This window comes from Microtus oregoni, unplaced genomic scaffold (assembly GCF_018167655.1).
Source record: "Microtus oregoni isolate MIOR12 unplaced genomic scaffold, Mior012 000095F_ref0000231, whole genome shotgun sequence".
NCBI classification, from domain to species: domain Eukaryota; kingdom Metazoa; phylum Chordata; class Mammalia; order Rodentia; family Cricetidae; genus Microtus; species Microtus oregoni.
In genome coordinates, this window is record NW_024544708.1 from 157749 (window position 1) to 173259 (window position 15511).

Here is a 15511-nt window from a genome sequence, read left to right on the forward strand (position 1 = left end):
CAGTTGTATATTTCATACCATAACTTGATGTTCTACTGGGATTAAGGTTAGGATTCTTGCCTAGTATACAACAGTTTCTTCCCACAGAACTCTATCAGTGATGATCAAATTTGATTTGAAGAAATAGTACATCAGTAAATTATTGTCTTTTTTCAGATTGTAAATGTAAATTTTTTCAAAGTATAAGGACCCAGGACATCTTGAATAATAATTCTTCTTTACATAGAAACATATTTACACCATCATACATATCTAATTAGTTCATTCTGCGGGCTAAATATTTATTTCTAACACTTTCTTAAAATATAAGAATTGTGGGCTGGAGAGATGGGTCAGTGGTTAAGAGCATTGCCTGCTCTTCCAGAGGTCCTGAGTTCAATTCCTGGCAACCACTTGGTGGCTCACAACCATCTGTAATGAGGTCTGTTGCCCTCTTCTGGCCTGCAGACATACTCACAGACAGAATATTCTATCCATAATAAATACATATTTTAAAAAAAAAACATAAGACTTGAATTCTTCAGAGACTTGCCTCATTTAGTAATGTTCGTGGTTGTTAATTCTGAGAACCTGAGTTCTATATCTGGGTTACCGATAAGACTTCTACAGGTGTTTCTCATATTTTCACTTGGGTGGTTCCATGTGCACACTTCTAGGTGAGCTCATTGGTGAATAATTTTGAAATACAAAGAAGTGCCAATGAGGTCACTTGCAGCCAAATGGTTCCCCAGGTATCATCACTAGAACTCACAAAGTGGAAGTAGATCATAGACCCCTGTTAGTTTTCCTGTCAGTGCTACAAACACATCATGGCACAGGTGTATTCACACAGTCACACTTTATTTTTAAATGGATGGAATTAACAATGCAAAGAAAATAACCCATTATTGAGAACATATGAAATGATTTGGCTATTCAAACTATAGAATTTCAAGAAAACCTTGCTATTCATGAAAACAATGGTGCTCCCTCTAAATCTTATTTTATTTCTTTCTCGGATTCAATGATAAGTCCTTTAAAAACACCTATTTCAGCTGGACTTAGAGGTGCATGGCTTTATCATAGCACACAGGAGTTTGCGTGGGGCCCACTTCAGTAAGTTTGAGGTCAACTTGTTCCCCATCATGAATTCTTGAAATTCCTGGCTATGTGGAATTTTCCTAATAAAATGCCCATTAGAACATGGGGATACTGTGATTGGTGGAGGACAATGTCCATAGTCGTCTCTGAGGCTGCACAACTTCAAGGGCATGACACCAGGAAGTGTTGGCTTAGGTAAACACTCTTCCAAGTTTTCTATTCTTACTAATGTTTTCTGTCAAAGGCAGTCTAGATAACATAAAGCTCAAACTCATGTTGCTCAATAAAGATAAGAATTCTATGGCAAGTGGATGATTTAGCCACATGCATGGATGACCTCTCTTTTTGTGTATTCAAAACAGGCTGTTGAGTCTTGAAACTATAACACACAGCCAACAGAAATGGTCCCAGCAGATTTTACTCACTTTTTTAAACCTACTATTCGCTCACACTTAACAAGGAAGAAATTGAAAGAAGAATTTGGAAAGGCATGTAGATAGGACAAGGAAGGGATAAAGAAATTGAATATATTTTACTTAAAATGTATAAGAATAATTTTTTAATAAAAATGTGGCTTGAGATAGCTTAGCAGTTATGAGCAATGGGTGTTTTTTGAAGAAGACAGAGGTTGTAATTGTATAACTTTAGAAACTTTGTCAAAAATCCGGTGTCCATTCTCTTTGGATGGATGCCTAGCTCAGCCTTGATATAGTAGGGAGGGCCTTAGATCTTCTACAACAAAGCAATGTGCCCACTCTCTCTGTGGAATGGATATGGGATTGGGTGGGAGGCTAACTGGAGAAAATGAGAGTAGGAGAGGGAGTGGAAACTTTTATTGATATGTATAATGGATAAAGATAGTTTTTCTTTTTAAAAAATAAAAATAAAGAAATCATTATTCAAATAAAATAATGATTGTTTGGAGTGTGATTTTAATTAGTATTATTAATAAAATTCCAGAGTCAGAATTTGGGGTAAACATGACAGAACACATAAGCAACACAGCAGCCACATTTTCTTCTTACCTCCCCAAATCCTCAAACCAAATGGGGGCTTAAATTCTTTTTTTCATTTCCCAAATGCTGAGATTAAAGTCATGATCCACTTCTTGCCGGATCCTGTGGTCCACTAGTGATTGTTAGCTCTGCCCTCTAATATCCAGGCAAGAATTTATTTCTCCGAACAAGAACAAAATGTCATATTAAAAATTGGTAAGCCTAGTGAGTGAACATTTGTAGCATCAACAGACTAGGGACTCAAGAACTGGGAAAAAAGAACTTATTATGGAACCAAAATAGGACTGTGGAGACCATGTTACAGATATAGCCCTTTGTGATCATGGGTTTCATGTACATGAACATGAAGATGCTACTAAAAAAAATAGGACCACAGCAAGGTGCTCCAAGCAGGTGAAAAAGCATTTGCAGGGCCTGCTGGCTGAGGGCACCTTTAGGAATGTGACCAGGATTGGCATGTTGGAAAGGCAAATGAGGTACTTGAGTAGAGGCAGCAGAAGCATGGCGCAAACAAGGACAAAGTCATTGCTGACTGATATGTCACCACAGGCCAGCTTCAGCACATCCAGGACCTTACAGGTGAAGTGTCTGAATACTTTTTGGCCATACAAGGGCAGTCTCATGGCAATGACTGTTTCTGTCAACAACCCAAAGAGGTAGAGTACCCAGAAGTCTCTTGGAGGCATGAAGAAATACCTGTGGCTCATGTGCACGGGTACCTGAGTTGCTGACAAATAGCAAGGTAGTGATCACAGGCCATGATGACAAGCAGCAGGCATTCTGTGGAGCCTGTGGAATGTCTCAGATGCATCTGGATGTCACAGCCATTAGAGAAGATGGTCTTCTGGGATGAGAGAAGGTGGAACAGCATCAGAGGTACAAAGGAGATGTGTAGCAGATTCTCTAAATGGAAATATTACTCAGAAATTGTATATGAGTGTGTAGGCAGAGATCCAACATGCACATGGCCGTGAAGGCAGTCTTCCGAGCAGGGTCACCAGGTACATAACTGAGCACAGAAGAAAGAGTAGGTGCTCCAGGGATGAGTAGTCAGAAAATTCCTTCAAGATAAATGCAGAGACTTTTGTACTGCTTCTGAGCTACATAACACAGAGTTATGCCTGGATACATAGTAGAGTAAAAGGACAGAGGATGCAGGGTATGGAGAACACAAAAATTGTTAAGGTCTTTTCCAACATAAAAACATGTTCTGTGACTTGGGACAATCTCCTAATTTTCTGTAGGTTACAGCGCATCCATGTGAATAGTGAGGATGATATCCCTAAGAGGGTTTATATGGAAGTATGAATAGGCAGACGGAAGAATCAGAGAGCCAATGCTGAATGAGAAATAAAGGTCTTTACTGTAGGACTTCTTGAAACCTTTAAATGGCTAATGTTTATTGGTGGCATTCCAAAAGCAATGTAGATTATGCACTTCCAATCTTATCTGAACTTACATCCACTTCACCTCTGGTCCTACCCCCAAGAAGAGTCCTGCAAACAGCATCTGAGAGTTGATAGCCTGGATCAGAGGTCCTAAAACTTACACACATACTGGAATTATTTGGAAGACTGTCAAAACACAGTGTGTTTCCCTTCCAGAGTTTCTGGCTTTGGGCAGATATGTGCTGTTGCTGCTCTCTTAGCACAGGGATGAATCTCTAAAGGTCCTGCTGACTCTGCTGCAGCCTCTAAGCCATGGCTTGCCCTGTTCTCACTGTCTGGAATATTTTTCATTTTCCCGTCACTTGTAGTAGCTGATCTGTCTCTTGGTTCTGTTTGTCACACTGTGTGCTTTGTATCTCAGGAAGTGGGCAGCTACTGACCTGTAAACCTGTGAGGAGGCAAACCCCAGTGAGATAATCTGTTAGGTGCTTTGTATGGGCTACAGCTTTAGAAGATGTCTCCTTTGTGTTTACATCTCTACTTCAGAATCAGAAATGGTTTTAGATTTAGGGAATGACTATCCTTCTCTAAATCCAAGCATGATGTTAAAAGAAAAATTTAGAATTTCTCTCTCATGTCAACAGCTTTCTGTTTTGGGACAGAAAGAAGATCAATTTTAAAGGAATATTTTACATTCCTTCATGCCCATTTTTTCTATATCTTATCTTTCACTGAAAATATGTCTACATGAACAATGTTTACATTTTCAACAAAGAACAGATTCCAAGAAGACATTGGGGCCCCACAATGTCTCTACCTGGTTGATATGAAAGCATGATGCTGATAGCACTATGGGAATGATTTATGGGTACAAGCTGCAGAAATGGTGCACCTTCTTACAACATTCTGGCCAGAACTCCAAATAAGAACTTCAGAATAACCCTATCGAATACTCAGAAACCATCTGCAATTATCCAAAACAGCAATCTTGAAATTTAACCATCATTTTACTTTTATAAAATTCTGTAGAAAGAACATCGCCCCCATGACATCTGGAAGCAATTCTAGAAGATGCCATCCTCTCTCCCAACAAAGTTTGTCTTCACGGTCAGGGACAACATTTAAGAGTTAAAATTTGAAAGTGGTCTCTTTTGCCATTGTGTTCAAGTATACTTCCTATGTCTTTTATGTGGTTTAGTGTATTTGGCTTTCTGTTATGGTCTTTGATCCATTTGGACTTGTGTTTTTTTCCTGATGATAGATGTGGATCTACTTTCATTCTTCCCCACCTTGATATTCAGTTATGCCAGCAAAATTTGTTGAATATCATTTCTTTTTCCATTATATTAATACATATATATATATATGAATGAGGCAATTTATTAACCCAGCACCCTTTGTTCTAATGCTTCTTGTTGGCAGCTGCCACCTGTCCGGCAATTCTGTCCAGATCTCTCTGTCCCTGAGGTGTTAGCTTGCGGCCCCCATCTTTGTCCTTTTCCACCATTTTCAGTCCCTCCAGGGCTTGGAGAATGTGGCAGGCCACACTCTTGGAGCCTCTGCTGAAGTGGCTGGGCCTGACACAGTTTCTCTGCCGTCCTCCATAGATCTTGGTCATGGAGCCAACCCCAGCTCCACCACACAAGTACAGGTGCGGTGCTGTAGAGGCAGCTCCTGTGTAGACCAGTTCTCATCATCGGGGCAAGCTCTTTATGCTGTGCCAGCTTGACTGTGTCCACCCACTCGGAGACTTTCAGCTTCCTGGACATTTTGAGGAAGGCTGCCAGAGCTGTGACGAACTCCTGCTGGTTAACGTCTTTTACAGTAACTCCAGGCATTGTGCAGCCAGGGGAAAGGGCTCATCTTATATATTTTGGTTCTTTGGCAAAATTCAGATGTAGTAGCTGAGTGGATTGATATCAAATTCTTAGAATCAGTTCCATTGGTCCTCCTGTCTCTTTTTGTGCCAGTACCAGGCTCTTTTCAGTACTGTAGCTCTGTAGTAGACTGAAGTCAGGGAATGTGATGACTCCAGAAATTATTTTTTGTGTACAATTGTTTTGGTTATACTGCAAATTTTTTTTTGCTTTTTTATATGAAGTTGAGTATTTTTTCCTTTTATTTATTTATTAAAGATTTCTGTCTCTTCCCTGTCACCGCCTCCCATTTCCCTCCCCCTCCCCCAATCAAGCTCCCCTCCCTTGTCAGCCCATCGAGCTATCAGGGTTCCCTGCCCTGTGGGAAGTCCAAGAATCACACACCTCCATCCAGGTCTAGTAAGGTGAGCATCCAAACTGCCTAGGCTCCCACAAAGCCAGTACGTGCAGTAGGATAAAAAACCCATTGCCATTGTTCTTGAGTTCTCAGTAGGCCTCGTTGTCTGCTACGTTCAGCGAGTCTGGGTTTATCCCAGATTTTTTCAGACCCAGGCCAGCTGGCCTTGGTGAGTTCCCAATAGTACATCCCCATTATCTCAGTGTGTGGGTATACCCCTCGCGGTCCTGAGTTCCATGCTTGTACTCTCTCTCCTTCTGCTCCTGATTTGGACCTTGAGATTTCTGTATGGTGCTCCAAAGTGGGTCTCTGCCTCTGTCTCCATTCATCGCCTGATGAAGGTTAATATTCAGGAGGATGCCTATATGTTTTTCTTTGGGTTCTCCTTATTTATTTTCTCTAGGATCATTAATTATAGGCTCAATGTCCTTTGTTTATGGCTAGAAACCAAATATGAGTGAGGACATCCCATGTTTCTCTTTTTGGGTCTGGCTTACCTCAGAAGTTGAGTATTTTTATTTTGAGGTCTGTGAAAATTTTTTCTGATATTTTACATGGGAATGGTATTGAACCTGTAGGTTGCTTTTGGAAAGGTTTTCATTTTTACTATCTTGATTTCTACCTAACAAGGGAAAGGGACATCTTCCCATACTGTGGTGTCTTCTTCAGTTGTTTTCTTCAAAGTTTTAATGTTCATTTCCTGCAGTCCTTTCACTTCTTTAGTAAGTTATTCCATAATATTTTATATTATTTCTGGCTATTGTTAACGGTGATGTTTCCATAAGATATTAATTCTAGCCATCTTTTTCAAAAAATATTCCTTGTAACCACCTTCTATCTACCTTCCTGATGACCACTCCCAATCTTCTGATAACCATAATTATACCCCAACTTCTAAGGGAACTTTTAAAGAAAACATACAAGTAAACATATGAGAGATTTGACTCTTCAAGCCTCTTGTATTTCAGTTAATGGTATGCTTTGGGCTTAAAAACATCATTGAATTTTATGATTTTATGGTTCTGGTTTGAGAGCCAAATTGTGTTTCTTTCACAGGCTTTTTTTTTAATGTTTTGGCTGTTTTCAGGGAGATTTTTTTTTTACCTAGTTCTAGATTCAGAGATAAAGTGCTTCTCTTTGGCTCTGGTTTCAGGCCCAATGTTAGAATACCCTTGCTGTAACCCATAATACTTCATAAAAGGTTTTATCAAATACAATCCTGGTTCAAACTAAAATAAAAAGAGGTATCATGATGCTTAAACAGATTGTGGACCCTATCACATTTTTATCTACACAATAGCTGCTTTTGGTTAACTGACTGTAAGTGGCTTAAGATTTTAAAGAATAATTTAAAATGAGCCCCTAGTTTTTTTCCTCAGGTCCAAAAGATTATGATAATATGCACAAGGTTTATCAGATTGATTACACACAAAGTCTTACTCTCATATGAAGCACAAAACAATATGACACTTAATTAATTTATAGAGTTTTACTACAGTATGATGCTTTCTCATGTTTTTGAAGAATAAAGACATTAACTTCAGAGTTTCTCTACAGGTAGGCTCATATTATGTGTTTGGAGATGATTGAAGGAGCTTCCGGCCACATCGTGCCACCCAGCTTCCGGCTGCCTTGCTAGCTTATGCCCTGAAATAACAACACACAAATTGTATTCAACAAAACACGGCTTGGCCCATTATATCTAGCCTCTTCTAGGCTAATTATCACATATTAATTTAGCCCATTTCCAATAATCTCTGTAGCACCAAGAGGTTTGTTTACCAGGAAAGATTCAGCATCTGTGACCTGGTTGCTGGCTGCATTGCATCTGCCCAAGACAGGAGAGGAAATGACGTCTGCCTCACTTTCCTCTGGCTCCAAGCATTCTGTTCTGTATACTCCACCCACCTAAGGGCTGGCCTCAAATGGGTCAAGGAAGTTTCTTTACTAATCAATGACCATCCTCCATCATTTCCCCTTTTTCTGTTTAAACAAGAAGGAAAAGCTTTCACTTTAACATGGTAAAATTACATATAACAAAACAGTTACAATTAAGAATTACAATATTTACATCTATTTTATCTTTATCATAACTAAGGAAAACTATAACTATTCTTCAACTCCATCAAAGACTCCAGAAAAATATAATATTAGCCAGGCGGTGGTGGCTCATGCCTTTAATCCGAGCACTTGGGAGGCAGAGGCAGGCGGATCTCTGTGAGTTCGAGGCCAGCCTGGTCTAGAAGAGATAGTTCCAGGACAGGCCCCAAAACCACAGAGAAACCCTGTCTTGAAAAAGTAAAAAAAAAAAAAAAAAAAAAGATATAATATTACCTAAGTAAATGAGAAGTAAGCAACTTACAAAACTCTAGAAATCACAGAGACATCTCACTTCCTGGACAGTCACCCAAAGTTCCTCTGAAATACTGGGGCATCCATCTTCGGCCTACAGGGCCATAGTTTCCAGCAGACATTTCTATGAAGCAGGAAATTTCAAAGGCAGTTCAGTCTCCGTCTGCTGTGTCCTGCAGAATGTCTCACAGACCCTTTCATGAATCAGGAACCGCCAAAAGATCATCTCACCTTTAGGCAAGTTCAGCAGTCCTCTCTCTGAGGGTTTTCTGTGTCCAGTTCATGCAGTAGTCCAGGCAAGAGCAATTTCTTACCTAAATGGCTATCAAACTCCATAAGGAACCGCTTCAATGCCCATCTTCCTTTTGAAGTAGCTGGTGTTGCCAGGAGCAGATGTGTCTCATTGTCATGCAAAACCCTAAGTTATTAAAATATTTACATGCCATATTCTGCAGTCTTTGAAGAATATGAAGAATGCCTATCTAAAATATATCTATGCACATCTAAAAAATCTAACATGACAACAATCTTGACTATTATAGATGATTATCTATTAATAACCTATATACATTACAGTTTTAAATAAACTACACTATCATAATACCTTAATCAATATCAGAAATATATATACACATAACAAAATTGACCTTAAATTAGTATCAGTAAAGCAAGATCCATTTCAATCCAAATTACTTACATCTATATTATATCACCCTTTAAATGTATAAGAACATTTATAAACAATATTTGGGAATATGAACATAGTTATTTCTCTCCAAACTGCTTCCTGCTGTATAGGGGCATTGTTAATCAGGTCTTTGAGGGTATAACCTGTGTGCTAGATTTGTCTCAGTTAGCAGATAAGTCATTTTCTGAAGGTGTTCACAGCAACCTTTCAGGAGGGCGTAGTCTATCATACCATATTAGAATAGAAGGAATCCATAGGGTCTTATCCTGTGAAAACAAAAGAAGAATCTCTTTTCCAAAGTATCATATCCATAGATCCAAATTCTGAAGTCAAGGTATTTTCAATAAATCTATCTTGGATTAGTTCAGCAGCATTTATAAACAAATATCTTTTAGCAGATGTTGCTCTTTCCTTACCATTAAAACAATTCAAAGAGACCACAATAGCATACAATATCAAGATTCTCTGTGTATTTTCCATCTTTGTGCGGTTTTACTTTAACCTCTATTTCGTTTATTTTTACTTTTATTTTATATTCTCTGTATATCTTTGTCCTGGAATAACTCTGTAGACCAGGCTGTCCTTGAACTCTCAGAGATCTGCCTGTCTCTGCCTCCCAGGCATTGGGATTAAAGGCGTGTGCAACCACACCTTGAAGTCACAGAAGTCAATCTCCCTCTGCCTCCCAAGTGTTGGGATTAAAGGTGTGTACTACAAGACCCAACTGCTCTCTTTCTTTCCTTTTTGTTTTTTACTTTAAAAACTTTAACTTTTAGCCTGCATATATTCTTAACACAATATAAATCATTTAAAGGTTTTCTTTGTTTTTGAATCTCTCTTTACTATATATCTCCCACTTTTTTTTCTGCCCACATGAGCTTTTAAACTACTGAGCACTATGGGCAGGATTAAAGACGAGGCTTTGGCGGCTAGATCCAGCCTTAGCTTTCAGCTTCATGGTAGGGGTACCAGCTGAAGCCATGTTTATTGCCACAAGTCTATGGCGTTTCAAGGTCCCTGCCAGCAAGCAAGCTGAAGCATTCTGCTCCCAGACCACACTCAGTCAACTGCCAGCCTTGAAGAATCAGAGTTTGCCCTGAAAGGACAGCCCAGTAGGGGGCATTTTAAAATGGCACTTTTTTCCTGCTACTGGTGAAAACAAACAAGCATTCAGTTGGCTTTTATCAACACCATATAAGTGTTTCTTGGCACGTCTTAAGAGCTGCAGGGTTTTGCAGCTAAAGCTCAGTCAGGAAGCCTCTCTTAGATCAGAGTGCTTGCTTGCCTCTAGCAAGCAGAGCAGAAGGAGAAATTGCTGCTACCAAGAAAATATGCTTTACTGTATTCTTTCCCAAGCTTTCCAAGGCATTATGTGGAAGCAGTTGTCCACATGGGCACCATTCTGTTGATGGAGCTGTGGGCTGCTTCCTGACACCCAGCTCCTGGCTGCCTGGCTAGCTTATGCCCCAAAATAACAACACACAAATTGTATAAATTAAAACACTGCTTGGCCCATTACATCTAGCCTCTTCTAGGCTAATTCTCATGTATTAATTTAGCCCATTTCTAATCTGTGTAGCACCAGGAGGTGCGCTTACCGGGAAAGATTCAGACTGTCTGCCCTGGTGGCAGGCTACATCGCATCTTCCCCGGACAGGAGAGGAAATGACGTCTGCTTCACTTCCCTCTTCCTCCCGGCATTCTGTTCTCTCTACTTCACCCAGCTAAGTGCTGGCCTATCAAATGGGCCAAGGCAGTTTCTTGATTAACCAATGACCTTCCTCCACCTACCACAAATTCCATTCATCAATATCTCTACAATAGGTGTTATTTCATGCCTTTCAAGAGTACAGGGGTTCTGTAAAGGCCTTACCACACTGATTTCACTCATAAGGTTTCTTTCTAGTGTGCATTCTTTTATGAATGTGAAGACTAGTTTCTTAATGAAAGGTCTTAACACACTGATTGGATTCATAGGGTTTCTATCAAGTATGTGATCTTTTAGGCCTTTGAAGTTGACTATGATGTGCAAAGGCCTTGCCAGAGTAATTGCATTCATAGGGTTTCTATCCAGTGTGTATTGTTTTATGTATTTGAAGACCACTAAGTTGGGTAAATGCCTTACCACACTGATTACATTCATAGGGTTTCTCTCCAGTATGTGTTCTTTTATGCAATTGAAGACGATAATGATGTGCAAAGGCCTTACCATACTGATTACATTCATAGGATTTCTCTCCAGTATGTGTTCTTTTATGTCTTTGAAGAGCACTGTTTTCAGCAAAGGCCTTAGAACACTGATTACTTTCATAGGGTTTCTCTCCAGTATGTGTCCTTTTATGCAAATGAAGATGATAATGACGTGCAAAGGCCTTACCACACTGATTACATTCATAGGGTTTCTCTCCAGTATGTGTTCTTTTATGTGCTTGAAGAGCACTGTTGTCAGCAAGGCCTTAGCACACTGATTACATTCATAGGGTTTCTCTCCAGTATGTGTTCCTTTATGAGTTTGAAGAACACTGTATTAAGTAAAGTCTTTAACACACTGATTATATTGATAGGGTTTCTCTCCAGTATGTGATCTTTTATGACTTTGAAGATGATTGTGATAAAGAAAGGTTTTATCACATTGCGTAATTTTATAGCATTTTTCTCCGGTATGTGTTTTTTCATTCCTTAGAAGATGAGTGTTATAAGACAAGGCTTTAGCACAGTGAGAATATACAGAAAACTTCGCTCCAGTTTGATTTCTTTCAATCCTGCAAGGATAATTTACGCATGTAAAAGTTTCACCACATTCAATGCACTGTTAAACCTCATCTCTATATGAATTAACTTCATATTTTTTTAATTATAGAAAGGAATCAAACATTATGGTTCTATAACTTTATTTTAAATCATGTTTTGTTCACCCTTTAGGGGTCATTTTACATCTCAAAAAATATTTGTGATGATAATTTTCTTTGTGCCATGGTTTACCTTTTCATTTATACATATATTTTTCTGTTATATTTTTTACAAATTTGAAGAGAACTGCATACACTGAGTGCTTTACCAACTTTACTACATTTATAAATTTTACTATATTGTGAATCATTATACATTTGCTAAGTGAACTAAGACACCTAAAAGTATTTGCACAGACCTAGAACTCATCGTTGGTTTTTTCGTAATGTGAGTCTATGTATTAACAATGATGGTAGAAATTGAATTAACTTTGTATTCTTGTATCAAATTCAACAAGTATACTCTACATAGGAACTACATTTTATCTTCTTAATTGTTCTTAAGGAGAGGTATGCTAAATATTTCCATATCTCTATGCTCATACTCTTGTGTCAAGAGTAACATATGATATATATACGAAAGGAAGAATAGTCAATAAATGATTTCCACATTGAATCCTCATGGTTTGACTTTCTGTTCCTCACAGACTTGTGGTATAGATTTTATGGTTTCTCCACAACATCTGCCCCTTGATCCTTGACTCCAACAGCTGCTTTCATTAAAGTTAACACAGTCACAAAAACTATATGAGGAATACAAGACTTACCATGGGCTATTGATTTATTAGAAAGTTTTGTAGCTATATTCATCATCATTAAAATGTGTATACATTTTCTGTCATGAGTAACAAGAAACAAATGGACAGGCAGATATATAATATAGGTCTCATGGTTAATGGTAAAATCTGTTTAGTCATTGCTTCCTTGACTTTTTCTTAAATGAATGCCATGCAAATGCAATTCACATACAGGAAATTGAGCTATAAGGATTTGTGAGAATTTAATAACCATCAATGCATTCAAAGCTGTGCTTATTTACACTATTGTTTTATTTAAACGTGTCATAACACATTACAAACTCATCAGAGGCACATTGTTATAAACTTGCATAAGAAAATTACCTTGCATGCCTTCTACACCATTGACAATGTTCTTCAGTGTTATGGTCTTCCCAAATGTATCCTAAAATATAGTACCAGAATATGTATGTTATATTATTTAACATTGTGAAATAATTAGCTTATTATCCTAAGAACTATGACTGTGTTTTCACCTCATTCTCCTTCTTTCTAAATCAAATTACAGAACAATAACATAAACCAAGGAAAAGTTGTCTCCATATTGTGAAACATGAAAGAAATTTATTTGTACCTATAGTAGTGAGGTTCCTGTAGGTCTCCAGCATCACATCTTTGTAGAGATTCTTCTGGGAAGCATCCAGCAAATCCCACTCTTCCTTAGTGAAGTTGATATGCACATCATCATTGGTCACTGCCTACAAAAATATACCACATGTGTATACAATGTAAGCATGACAGTAGCAACATTGGAATGCATACTTCTTTGAAAGTACAGTTGTATGATTCTGGTGTTACCCACTCTTATTCCATGACATAGACAGTCACTTTAGAATGAAACTTAAAAGGAGAGTCAAGTCTTTTATTTCTGTTCCCTTTGTACCACCTTATAAGAGAAATATCTATTCATAGGGAGAGAAAAACAGAAAAGATCAACAGTACATTGTATGCATGAGAACATTGTATAAAAAACTTACTGACTACGGGAAGGAAAAAAAAGATGGACAAACTGGGTGTATTGAAGTATTATGCCTTTATCCACAACAGTCAGAAAACAGAGGTGGGAATGTTTGTCTCTGAATTGAATGCCAGTCAAGTCTAAGCAATCAGGTCTAGGAGAGGTGGAAATACACATTGAGACCCTGTTTAATTGCAAACCGGAATGAAACAAACAATGGGATAGAAAGAACTGACAGACTTTTATTGAACTTCCCACAAAGAATTGTTTTCACTCCAGTTAATGACTCAGAATACTCAGGCAGTATTAATGTTATGAATACATGGCATCTTTGCAATCAGAGTGATGCCCTCTGTCAATTGTTAAAATTCAAGAAATTATGAAGCTCAGCACAGCAGCATATACTTGACATAAAAAATACCTACATTCTAGCACCATCATCCAATAACATAAAAACAAATAGAGCCAGGAATGATGCCTCCCATTAGTTACAGGAATTGAGAGCCACACAGTTACTCTGGTAAGCAAATGAAACAATTAAAACAGCAGGTTACCAAACTCCTGAGGACTGAATAACAACTGTTTCTGCTATATTTTATGTGATTTAGAGATCAAGCCTATAATGATGTTGAAAGCATTTCAGTATAAGTAAGAAGCTGGCTGATTAATATCAAGCACAACACAGTAGATTTTAATGTCAGGAAATTACTTGAGGGTATTGAGATTCATTGGATACAATGAGGAATTTCATATAGAAGAGCTTCTTCTCCTACTAAAGATCTACAGAAAATTGAAAGAAAACCACTATGGAGAGAAACTTGTTCAAATACATGATCTTTTCTGGGAGGTTGTTCATTCAGTCAAGTACATTGTGAACCCGGTTACTATTAGTTCATGGTCAACAATGGAAAAAATGCATTTAGTCATTTCAATGATTCCCATTTAATGTTGCTTCAAGAAGGATGCTTTAAAGAAATACAACACCAGCGCAATATTGAGAAATAAATGTATACTTATTTAGGGATGGACTCTTAAATCAGAATCTTATGCTTGAACAGAGATCAGAATCTGAATCACACAGCCACAAAAGAGGCCAAACTCATGCTCTACATTGACAAGTATAGTATAAGATGCCATGCCCCAATGGGCGGGAAACCACTGGCTGTAATTCTTTCTACAGCATCTCCCCCTTTTGTATAAATAAGAGAGTTGTTTTTTTTTTGGTTTTTTTCAAAATAAGAGAGTTCTAGGCCCAATACAAAATTATATACAATAAGAACAATATATTCATCAATTTTCCCATCCTAACCAGTTTAAATCTTGTTTAATAAATCATTTGGACAAGTTATGAAAGGAAAGTAACTACAACAATCTAATTTTCAACCCCATTGAATCTGAGAAGGGAAATATTACTTGAGTAAGCAGGAAGTGCAATCAAGCAACTTTTCAAAATGTGCAACAGGGCTGGAGAGATGGCTCAGAGGTTAAGAGCACTGACAGCTCTTCCAGAGGTCCTGAGTTCAATTCCCAGCAACCACATGGTGGCTCAGAGTCATCTATGGTGAGATCTGGTGCCCTCTTCTGGCAAGCATACATGGAAGGAATGTTGTATACATAATAAATAAATAAAGCTTAAAAAAAACAAAATGTGCAACAAATTACAGAGATAACTGGCCACCTGGGCAATCATGCAAAGTCTCATTTGCAACGTTGAAGGGACCAACTTTTGCTAAGACCTAGAAAAACTGACAGATCATTTTCAGAGGTAGGAAATTTTTCAAAACCATCTTACCCTGTCTTGTCAAGATTTAACAGACCTGTTTATCCATATTCAGATACCATCTATCTTTTCAGCAGTTGAGGCATGAGGATGGTTTTGCCCAAAAGACAGTTTTGCCAAGAAAAAAACAAGCTCCAAGTGGAGTGCTTTCGGGGCTCAACATTCTCTGGGGGAATAGATCAATTCTACAAGTAGCAATAGTGCCTCACTTCAACAGAAGTCTAAGTTAGTTAAATGCCATATTCTACAGTTCTTTGAAGTGGTTGAGGATTACCTAACTATGCAGAATATAATCTCTACTTACCTAAAGAACCTGATTATTCTAACTATAAATATGACAAACATAGACGACTATTGATCTATATTTTTTTTAATACCTATATAACTTA

At 38.0% G+C, this 15511-nt stretch overlaps 2 pseudogenes; both read right to left on the reverse strand.

Moving 5' to 3' along the window:
- Nucleotides 1-2425: 2425 nt before the first annotated feature.
- LOC121442765 lies at nt 2426-3835 on the reverse strand (annotated as a pseudogene).
- A 1051-nt stretch (nt 3836-4886) lies between these two features.
- On the reverse strand, nt 4887-5322 carry LOC121442752 (annotated as a pseudogene).
- Between the last annotated feature and the right edge of the window lie 10189 nt (nt 5323-15511).